The 11,162-nt window shown below is 49.9% G+C and overlaps 1 long non-coding RNA gene across 1 annotated transcript; it reads right to left on the bottom strand.

Annotated features, from left to right (window-relative positions):
- Positions 1-1,684: 1,684 nt before the first annotated feature.
- On the bottom strand, positions 1,685-5,596 carry LOC121356507. The gene is made up of 4 exons (XR_005955573.1): positions 5,544-5,596; positions 3,521-3,559; positions 2,851-2,883; positions 1,685-1,709 (listed from the first exon to the last, which is right to left on the bottom strand). It is a non-coding gene; the product is annotated as an uncharacterized LOC121356507 (long non-coding RNA).
- Between the last annotated feature and the right edge of the window lie 5,566 nt (positions 5,597-11,162).

Here is an 11,162-nt window from a genome sequence, read left to right as displayed (position 1 = left end):
AAACAACGGGGAAAGGGTCAGGGACGGTGGGAAAACAACGGGAAAAGAACGGGAAAAGGTCAGGAATGGCGGGAAAACAACGGGAAAATAACGGGAAAACAACGGGAAAATGACAGGAAAACAACGGGAGAAGGTCAGGAATGGTGAGACAACAACAGGAAAACGGTCAGGAATGGTGGGAAAAGGAATGGGAAAACAACAGGAAAAGGGAGCAGGGAATGGTGGGAAAACAACGGGAACAAAATGGGAAAAGGGAGCAGGGAATGGTGGGAAAACAACAGGAAAACAACAGGAAAAGGGAGCAGGGAATGGTGGGAAAACAACAGGAAAAGAACAGGAAAAGGGAGCAGGGAATGGTGGGAAAACAACAGGAAAAGGGAGCAGGAATGGCGGGAAAGGAACGGGAAAAGGTCAGGAATGGTGGAAAAGCCAAAAACGGGGGATCCACAGAGGAAAAAAATGGGAGAGAGTGGGGAAAAAAACAGGGAAAAAGTGGGGAAAAGTGGAAAACACTGGGAGAGAAGTGGGGGGAAAAATGGGAAAAAGTTGGGAAAACAAGGGAAAAAAGTGGAGGTAAAATGTAGGGAAAAAGGGGGGAAAAGGAGGGGGAAAAAGTGGGAAAAACTGGGGAAAGAGTGGGAAAGAAGGGGGAAAAAGAGGGAAAGAGTGAGGGAAAAAAGGGGAAAAAGGAGGGGAAAATGGGAGAAAGGGGGAAAGAGTGGGAAAAATTGGGGGAAAAAAGTGTGAAAAAGTAGGGAAAAGGGGGAAAGAGTAGGAAAAAGGGGGGAAAAATGGGGAAAAAGGAGGGGAAAATTGGAGAAAGGGGGAAAGAGTGGGGGAAAAAAGTGGGGAAAATTGGGGAAGAAATGGGGAAAAGAGTGAGAAAAATTGGGGAAAAGAGTGGGAAAAAATGGGAAAAAGGGGGAAAAAAGGAAGAAAAAATTGGGAAAAGTGGGGCAAAAAGCAGGAAAAAGTTTGGGAAGGAGAGGGGGTGGCAGGACTCACCAGGCTGAGGCCGTTCCAGGGCAGGGCTCCCATCCTGTCCCTCCTCCTCATGCCGTAGGGGCCGCGGCCCGGGGGGGGCATTCCCAGCACGCCCAGCTCGCCGGGATAGTCGGGATAATCGCCCGGGAAATCGGGATAATCGCCGGGGTAGTCCCCGGGGTAGTCCCCGGGGTACTCGGGGTAGTCCCCGGGGTACTCCAGCGCCTGGGAGAAGAGCGAGGGCAGCGGCCGCGAGGCGCGGCTCCCCGCGAACGGCGCCTCGCTCCAGCGGGAGCCTCCCGGGAAGGGCTCCGGGAGCCGCCGGCCCCGCGGCTGGCACCGGCCCCGGGAACCCCCCGGGGAGCCCCGGGACGGCCCCGCGGGGCGGCGGGAGGCGTCCCCCCCGCCGCGGGCTCCGAAGGGATCGTCCCGCTCCGGGAGACCCTCGGGAAGAGGGAGGGAGCCGCGGAACGGATCCCGGGAGTCGCGCGAGGAGAAGGCACCCAGGGAGCCGAAGCAAAGGAGCTGGAAAAAGGGGAATAAAATTGAGATTAGGGCAGAAGAAATGGAAATAAAATTGGGATTAATTAATTAGTCAGAGGGTCATTAAGGGGGGAGTTGAAGAGTTACAGGGGTGGGAGCCCAGCAGGAAAAGCTCTGGGAGGATTCCAAGGCAAAAGAATTCCAAAGCAATTTGAGGGTGTAGAACTCGTAGCCTTCGTAGCCTGGGCAGGAATTAGTCAATTAGTTAATTAATTAATTAGTCAGAGGGTCATTAAAGAGGCAGTTGAAGAGTTACAGGGGTGGGAGCCCAGCAGGAAAAGCTCTGGGAGGATTTCAAGGGGATTTGGGGGATATAGAACTCCTTACCCTTGTAGCCTGGGCAGGAATTAGTCAATTAGTTAATTAATTAATTAGTTAGAGAGTCATTAAGGGGGGAGTTGAAGAGCTGCAGGGGTGGGAGCCCAGCAGGAAAAGCTCTGGGAGGATTCCAAGGGGATTTGAGGGGTATAGAACTCATAGCCTTCATAGCCTGGGGAGGAATTAGTTACTTAGTTAATTAATTAATTAATTAGATGATCATTAAGGGGGGAGTTGAAGAGTTACAGGGGTGGGAGCCCAGCAGGAAAAGCTCTGGGAGGATTCCAAGGGGATTTGGGGAGTGTAGAACTCTTTACCCTTGTAGCCTGGGGAGGAATTAGTCAATTAATTAATTAACTAATTAATTAGAGGGTCGTTAAGGAAAGAACTGTAGAGTTACAGGGTTACAGTGCTGGGAGCCCAGCAGGAAAAATCCTGGGAAGATTCCAAGCCCTGAGAGGATTCCAAGGGAATTTGGGGGGTGTAGAACTCATGGCCTTCATAGCCTGGGGAGGAATTAGTCAATTAGTTAATTAATTAATTAGTTAGAGGGTCATTAAGGGGGGAATTGAAGAGTTACAGGGGTGGGAGCCCAGCAGGAAAAGCCCTGCTAAAAGTGAGGAATAAAGGGAGTGGGGAGAGGAAGAAAAAAGGGGAGGGAAGAGGGAAAAAAGGAAGGAAAAGGGGGAAAATGGGAAAAAGGGAGGAAAAAATTGGGAAAAGAAAGGGGAAAAAAGGGGGGAAAAAAGGTAAAAATGGGGGGAAAAGGGGGAAAATGGCAAAAAGGAAAGAAAAAGGAGGGAAAGAGGGAAAAAGAGGAAAACATTGGGAAAAGAAAGGGAAAAGGGACGGGAAAAATCGGGGAAAATTAGGGGAAAAATGGGGGAAAAGGAGGAAAAAAGTTGGGAAAATGGGGGGGGGGGAAGAAGGAAAAGGGGGAAAAAGGCAGGATTAGGGAATTTGGGAATTGCCAGATTCCCAAAGATCCTGAGCCCTCACACCCACCTTGCCAGCTGGTCGTGTTGGTGCCATAGGAACCTGGAAAAAATGGGAAAAAATGGGAATTTTTCATGGGAAAAAAGCTGAAATTTGGGCTGAAATGTTTGGGGTTTCTGGGAAAAGGGGGGATTTGGGATTTGGGGGGGCTGGATGGAATTCTGAGGGGTTTTGCAGGAAAAAGCAGTAAAAGAGGGAAAAAAGGGTTTGGGGTGCAGAGGTTTTGGGAGTGGGGATGGGGTGGGGAGGGAAGGGTGGAAAATGGGAAAAAGGGGGGAGAAAAAGAGGAAAATTGGAAAAATGGGGAAAAGGGGGGAAAGTGGGAAAAAATAGGAGAAAAATGGGGGGAAAGGGGAGAAAAATGGGGGGAAATGGGGAGAAAATGGGAAAAAATTAATAAAATGGGAAGAAAATGGGGGGAAATTGGGGGAAATGGGAGAAAAAAAGAATAAAATGCAAGAAAAATGGGGGGAAATGGAGAGAAAAATGGGGGAGAAATGGGAGAAAAAATAATAAAATGCAGGAAAAATGGGGGGAAATTAATAAAATGGGAGAAAATGGGGAGAAAAAAGGGGGGAAATGAGGGGGAAATGGGAGAAAAATGGGGGGGAAATGGGAAAAAAAGTGGGGGGGAAGGGGGAGAAAAGGAAAAGTAGAGGAAAAGTTGGGAAAATCTCACCCTGGGTGCCGGTGGCCCCGGTGCTCCAGGAGCCATAGCCTGGGAAAGGAGGAGATGTCAGCAGGGAAGGGAAAATTCCCACTTTTCCTGAGCCAATCCCAAAATTCCAGCCCTGATCCCAAAATCCAGTCCCAATCTCAAAATCCAGCCCCAAATTCCAGCCCCGATCCCAAATCCAGCCCTAAATTCCAACCCTGATCCCAAAAGCAGCCCCAAAATCCAGCCCTGATCCCAAATCCCAGGCCAAAATCCCACCCAAAATCCAGCCCCAATCCCAAAATCCAGCTGAAATCCTAAATTCCAACTCTGATCCCAAATCCCAGCCCCAAATCCCACCCAAAATCCAGCCCCAATCCCAAAATCCAGCTGAAATCCTAAATTCCAACTCTGATCCCAAATCCCAGCCCCAAAATCCAGCCCTGATCCCAAATCCCAGCCCCAAATCCCGCCCAAAATCGAGCTCCAATCCCAAAATCCAGCTGAAATCCTAAACTTCAACTCTGATCCCAAATCCAGCCCCAAAATCCAGCCCCGATCCCAAATCCCAGCCCTGAAATCCAAAGTGAGCCTGGAAAAGAAGCCAAGCCTGGGATAAATAATAAAAAAAAAATTTAAAAAAAAAAAAAAAAAAAAATCAGGGTGGATTTTCCTGACCCCTTTTTTCAGGCTGAAAAATTCAGGGGAAATTCCAGGGGGGATTACTAAGGGATCCAGGGGGAATCCTGAGGGAATCCAGGGGAATTTCCAGACGAAATCCTGAAGGGATCCAAGGGAATTTCTAGGGGAAATCCTGAGGGGATCCAGGGAATTTCCAGGACAGATCCTGAGAAAACCCAGGGGGAAACCTGAGAGGGGATCCAGGGGAAATTCCAGGGGGATCCTGAGGGAATTTCCAGGGAAGATCCTGAAGGGATCCAGGGGAATTTCCAGGAGAGATCCTGAGGGGATTCAGGCAGATTCTGAGGGGGAATCCACAGGGAATTTCCAGAGAGAATCCTGAGGGGATTCAGGGGAGATCCTGAGGGGGAAATCCTGAGGGGATCCAGGGAATTTCCAGGAGAGATCCTGAGAAAACCCAGGGGGAAACCTGAGAGGGGATCCAGGGGAAATTCCAGGGAGATCCTGAGGGAATTTCCAGGGAAGATCCTGAAGGGATCCAGGGGAATTTCCAAGAGAGATCCTGAGGGGATTCAGGCAGATTCTGAGGGGGAATCCACAGGGAATTTCCAGAGAGAATCCTGAGGGGATTCAGGGGAGATCCTGAGGGGATTCAGGGGAGATCCTGAGGGGATCCAGAGGAATTTCCGGGGGGGGATCCTCAGGGGAATTTCCAAGGGGGAACCTGAGAGAATCTCCAGAGAGAATCCTGAGGAGATCCAGGGGAATTTCTAGAGGGATCCTGAAGAGATCCAGGGGGAATCCTGAAGGGAGATCCAGGGAGTTTCCAGGGGGAATCCTGAGGGGATCCTAAGGAGATTCCAGGAGGGAATTCCCAGAGGAGATCGGGAGGGAGATCCAGGGGAGATCCAAGGCGGGGACTCCAGGGGGATCTCCCTGAGGAGGGGACCGGGATCCCCTCAGGAGGGACCACGGGACGTCCTGAGGAGGGCACAGGCCCCCAAGGAAGGGGACACGGGATCCCCCCGGGTGTCGCCACGGTTGGGCCGGGCCAGGACGAGGGAAACTGAGGCACAGGCGGCGGGGGCGGGGCCGAGGCCGCCATTTTGTGTCGTCTTCAGAAATGGGCCCGGCGCCATTTCCGCCCCCCCCGTCCCCCTCAGGGCACGACCCCCCCCAGCCCCTAACAGCCAATCAGCGCCGCCCTAGCGGTGAGTGACGTGGTGCTTAGCCAATTAGCGGCGCCGGCACCTCGCGGGGGGGCGGGCGCTGCGCTTCCCGCTACCGCGGAGCCCCCCCCCGTCATTCGCCGGTAACGGAGCCGGTGCTGAGGTAGCGACGAGAAGGAGCCACCGCCACCCCGAGGGAGCGGCAGCACCACGGGGCCGCTCCGCCCGGGACCTACCGCCGTATCCCGGCTCCATCGCCGCCGCGTCCGCCCGGCGCCGCCGCCGCTTCACCGCCCGCCTCAGCCGCCTGCGCACGCGCGGCACCGCCCGCCTCCCGTTTGGCCTCGCCCACAACACTTCTGATTGGTTGATCTCCTCAGCGGCGCGGCCCACCCACAGCTCCTATTGGTCGGACTGGTTCCCGCCCTCGATCTGATTGGTGGAGGCGCTTCCTCCCTGAGGGCACGGCCTGTCAATCACAGGCGTTCTGGCTCCTGATTGGACGGCGCCGCGGGGCGCGCCCCTTGCCGGCCGTGAGGGGAGGAGGGGCCGCCATGGAGTGCCCGGGGCCGGGAGCGGAGCGGCCCCGAAGCGAACCCGGAATGGGCCCGGCCCGGCCCCGAACCGGCCTCAAAACGGGCCCGGAGCGGCCCCTCCCAGTGACAATGCCCCAGTGCCTCACAGTGAGTGTCCCCAGCCCTCAGTGAGATCCAGAGGAATTTCCGTCAGGGACCGCAAATCCCCTCAGGGACCCCAGATCCTCTCAAAATGTTCCCAAATCACCTCAGGGTCCCCACATCCCCTCAGGGACCGCAAATCCCCTCGCAATGTCACCAAATCCCCTCACAGTGTCCCCACATCCCCTCACAGTGTCGCCAAATCCCCTCACAATGTCACTAAATTCCCTCAAAATATCCTCAAACCCCCTCACGGCGTCCCCAAATCCCCTCAGGGTCACGAAATCCCCTCAAAGTGTTCCCAAATCACCTCAGGGTCACCAAACCCCCTCACAGTATCCCCAAATCCCCTCACAATGTCACCAAATTCCCTCAAAATGTCCTCAAACCCCCTCACGGCATCCCCAAATCCCCTCAAAATGTCCCCAAATCCCCTCAGAGTCACCAAATCCCCTCAAAATGTCCCCAAACCCCCTCAGGGTCACCAAATCTCCTCAAAGTGTTCCCAAATCCCCTCACGCTGTCCCCAAATCCCCTCAGCGTTCCCAAATCTCCTCAAAACGTCCCCAGATTCCATCAAAATATCCCCAAATCCCCTCACAGTGCCCCCAAATCCCCTCCAAATGTCCCCAAATCCCTCTGTCCACCCCTTTTCTCATCATTTTTTCCATCCCATTTCCATCATGTTTCCGTTTTTTTCATCTCTTTTCCATTCCTGAGTGGAATTTCCCCCATTCCTGAAGGGAAATTTCCCTTTCCTGAGGAGAATTCTCTCATTCCTGGCAGAAATTTCCCCATTCCTGGCAGGAATTTCACCATTATTCCTGAAGGAATTTCCCCATTCCTGGCAGGAATTCTCCCATTCCTGAAGGGAAATTTCCCTTTTCTGAGAAGAATTCTCCCATTTCGGGACGGAATTTTCCCAATCCTGGCAGAAATTTTCCCATTTCTGGCGGGAATTTCCCAATTCCTGAAGGAATTCTCCCATCCTGGCAGGAATTTCACCATTCCAGAAGGAATTTTTCCATTCCTGGCAGGAATTTCCAGATCCCTGAAGGAATTCTCCCATTCCTGGGAGAAATTTCCCCTTTCCTGGTGGGAATTCTCCCATTCCTGGCAGGAATTTTCCCAATCCTGGCAGAAATTTCCCCATCCCTGGTGGGAATTCTCCCATTCCTGGCAGGAATTTCCCCATTCCTGGCAGGAATTTCCCCATCCCTGGTGGGAATTCTCCCAATCCTGGTGGGAATTCTCCCAATCCAGCAGATTTCCCCCATTCCTGGCAGGAATTTCCCCATTCCTGGCAGGAATTTCCCCTTTCCTGGTGGGAATTCTCCCAATCCAGCAGATTTCCCCCATTCCTGGCAGGAATTTCCCCATCCCTGGCAGGATTTTTCCCATTCCTGGTGGGAATTCTCCCAATCCAGCAGATTTCCCCCATTCCTGGCAGGAATTTCTCCCTCCCAAACCCCCAATTCCCCAATTCCCAACCCCCTAAATCCCCCTGCCCTCCCCCAGGACCATTCCTGGCTCCCAAATTCCAACATTTCCCCAATTTTGGGCACGAAAATCCCAACTCCACCCACGGCAGCACCGGGATTTTCCCAAAAAAACCGGGAATTTGGGGTTGGGGGCTTTTCCAAAGACGAGAAATTCGGGATGAGCTCAGGTTGAGTCCTTTAAAATCCACAGAAACCTCGGGAATTTTCTCCCATTTCACAACGGACACAACGGCACCGAACGCTCCGAGAGGGGCGGGAAAAACAGCGGGAAAAACGGGGAAAAATGGGAAAAAACGACAGGAGAACACGGGGAAAACGGCGGGAAAAGGGAGCCACAGCCACAGGAAATCCTGGAAAAACCTCAGGGGCAAAGCCCAGCCTCGTTCCACCCGGAAAAACCCCCGGGCCGGAGGGAAAAGAGGGAGATTTCCCTATCCCAGCTGGAAATTCCCACAAATCCAGCTGGAAATTCCAAAAATCCAGCTGGGAAATCCCAAAAATCCAGCTGGAAAATCCCACAAATTCCAGCTGGAAATTCCACAAATCCAGCTGGGAATTCCCAAAAATCCAGCTGGAAAATCCCAAAAATCCAACTGGAAATTCCAAAAAAATCCAGCTGGAAAATCCCAAAAATCCAGCTGGAAAATCCCCCAAATCCAGCTGGAAATTCCCCAAATCCAGCTGGAAATTCCCACAAATCCCAGCTGGCAAATCCCAAAAATCCATCTGGAAAATCCCAAAAATCCCAGCTGGAAATTCCCACAAATTCCAATTGGAAATTCCCACAAATCCCAGCTGGAAATTCCCACAAATTCCAATTGGAAATTCCCACAAATCCCAGCTGGAAAATCCCACAAATCCCAACTGGAAATTCCCACAAATCCAGCTGGGAATTCCACAAATCCCAGCTGGAAATTCCCACAAATCCAGCTGGGAATTCCCAAAAATCCAGCTGGGAATCAAAGAACGGGATCACAGCAAAACTCTGGGACAGCTGGGAGAAAAAAATTCCCAAAAAATTACAGAATTCCTTCTTTTTTCTGGGAATTCCCCCCCAAAAATTCAACAAAGTTCCACTTTTCCCCAGGAATTCAAAAAAAAAAACCCTCCCCAAAATTCCCTCTTTTTCCCAGGAATTCCCAAAACCCCAAAAGAATTCCCAAAAAACCCAAGGAAATCCCATTTTCCCCCCAGGAATTCCCAAAAAAAACCAAAAAAATGGAATTCCCAAAAACCCCCAAGGAAATAACACCAGGAATTCCTAAAAACCCAAAGAAATTCCATTTTTCCCCAGGAATTCCCAAAAAAAAACCCCAAAAAATTCCATTTTTCCCCAGGAATTCCCAAAAAACCCAAGGAAATTCCCTTCTTTCCCGGGAATTCCCAAAAAATACCAAGGAAATTACACCAGGAATTCCCAAAAACCCAAAGAAATCCCATTTTTTCCCCAGAAATTCCCAAAAACCCCAAGGAAATTCATGTTTTTTTCCAGGAACTCCCAAAAAAACCCCAAGGAAATTCCTTTTTTTCCCCAGGAATTCCCAAAAAAACCCCTAGGAAATTCAATTTTTTCCCCAGAAATTCCCAAAAAAAACTCAAGGAAATTCCCTTCTTTCCTGGGAATTCCCAAAAAATCCCAAGGAAATTACACCAGGAATTCCCAAAAACCCAAAGAAATTCCTTTTTTTCCCCAGGAATTCCCAAAATCCCAAGGAAATTCCATTTCCCCCAGGATTCCCAAAATCCCCAAGAAATTCCATTTCCCCCCCAGGAATTCCCAAAAACCCCAAGGAAATTACACCAGGAATTCCCAAAATCCCAAGGAAATCCCATTTCCCCCAGGAATTCCCAAAAAAAACCCAAGGAAATTCCATTCTTTCCTGGGAATTCCCAAAAACCCCCAAGGAAATAACACCAGGAATTCCCTAAAAACCCAAAGAAATTCCATTTTTTCCCCAGGAATTCCCAAAATGCCAAGGAAATTCCATTTTTTCCCCAGGAATTCCCAAAATGCCAAGGAAATTCCATTTTTTCCCCAGGAATTCCCAAAATGCCAAGGAAATTCCATTTTTTCCCCAGGAATTCCCAAAATGCCAAGGAAATTCCATTTTTTCCCCAGGAATTCCCAAAATGCCAAGGAAATTCCATTTTTTCCCCAGGAATTCCCAAAATGCCAAGGAAATTCCATTTTTTCCCCAGGAATTCCCAAAATCTCAAGGAAATCCCATTTTCCCCAGGAATTCCCAGAAAACCCAAGGAAATTCAGTTTTTTCCCCAGGAATTCCCAAAATGCCAAGGAAATTCCATTTTTTCCCCAGGAATTCCCAAAAAACCCAAGGAAATTCCCTTCTTTCCTAGGAATTCCCAAAAATCCCAAGGAAATTACACCAAGAATTCCCCAAAACCCAAGGAAATTCAATTTCCCCCCCAGGAATTCCCAAAAAAATCCCAAGGAAATCCCATTTCCCCAGGAATTCCCAAAACTCCAAGGAAATCCCATTTTCCCCAGGAATTCCCAAAAACTTCCAGGATTTTGGCCGGCTGCCCCAGGGCCGATCCGGGTCCTTCTCCCTCGGGCAGGAATTCACTCCTGGAACGTTCCAGAACCTTCCTCTCCCTCCTGCTGCTCCGGGGCTCCCTCGGAATTTGGGAATTTTGGGGAATTTGGGGAATTTTCCACCTCTGCATTTGTCCCTGGTCCCTTTTCCCGCTTTTTGGCTGCCGCAATTTCCTCGGGATTTTCCTCCGGATTTTCAGGGTTTTCCTCGGAATCCTCAGGATTTTCCTCGAGATTTTGGGGATTTTTCGTGGAATTTTCAGGATTTTCTGTGGAATTTTCAGGATTTTCCGTGGAATTTTCAGGATTTTCCTTGAGATTTTCAGGGTTTTCCGAGGAATTTTCAGGGTTTTCCATGGGATTTTCCAGGTTTTCCTCAGGATTTTGGGGGTTTTCCGTGGGATTTTCTGGATTTTCTGTGGGATTTTCAGGATTTTGGGGATTTTCCTCGGGATTTTGGGGATTTTCCTCGGCTGCTCCTTCCCCTTCCTCGTGCTCCTCCTTCTCCTCGGGATCATCCGTGAAGGGATTTTCCCCCTGGAAAAAAAAATTCCCAAAAATCCCGAGGAATTCTCACCTCCCACTGCCCCTAAATCCATTAAAAAATGGGAATATTCCCAAAACTCACCCCCAAAACTGAAAAATATTCCCAAAAAAACAAATTATTCCAAAAAAACCCACCCAAAATATCAAAATATTCCCACAAAAAACAGCAAACCCCAAAATAGTCCCCAAAAAAACCCCAAAACTCCAAAATATTCCCAAAAAACCTCCCCAAACTCCAAAATAGTCCCAAAAAAATACCCCAAAAAGCCAAAATAGTCTCAAAAATTCCCTAAACCCCCCAAAATCCCAGAAATTCCCCAAAAAATCCAAACTCCAAAATAGTCCCAAAAAAACACTCCAAACACCCAAAATATTCCCAGAAAAAACGCCAAAATAGTCTCAAAAATTCCCTAAGCCCGCCAAAATCCCAGAAATTCCCCAAAAAATCCCCTCAAAACCCCCAGAAATTCCCAAAAACCCTCTCAAAAATCCAAAATATTTCCCAAAAGCCCCCAAAATTCACAAAAAATCCGCCCCAAACCCCCCAAAAATTCCAAAAAAAAACCCCAAACC

The sequence above is a fragment of the Pyrgilauda ruficollis genome, unplaced genomic scaffold, assembly GCF_017590135.1.
Source record: "Pyrgilauda ruficollis isolate IOZ18807 unplaced genomic scaffold, ASM1759013v1 scaffold1095, whole genome shotgun sequence".
Classification (NCBI taxonomy): Eukaryota; Metazoa; Chordata; class Aves; order Passeriformes; family Passeridae; genus Pyrgilauda; species Pyrgilauda ruficollis.
The sequence above is the reverse complement of the archived record's forward strand: the minus strand, read 5'-3'. Positions and strand labels throughout refer to the sequence as shown.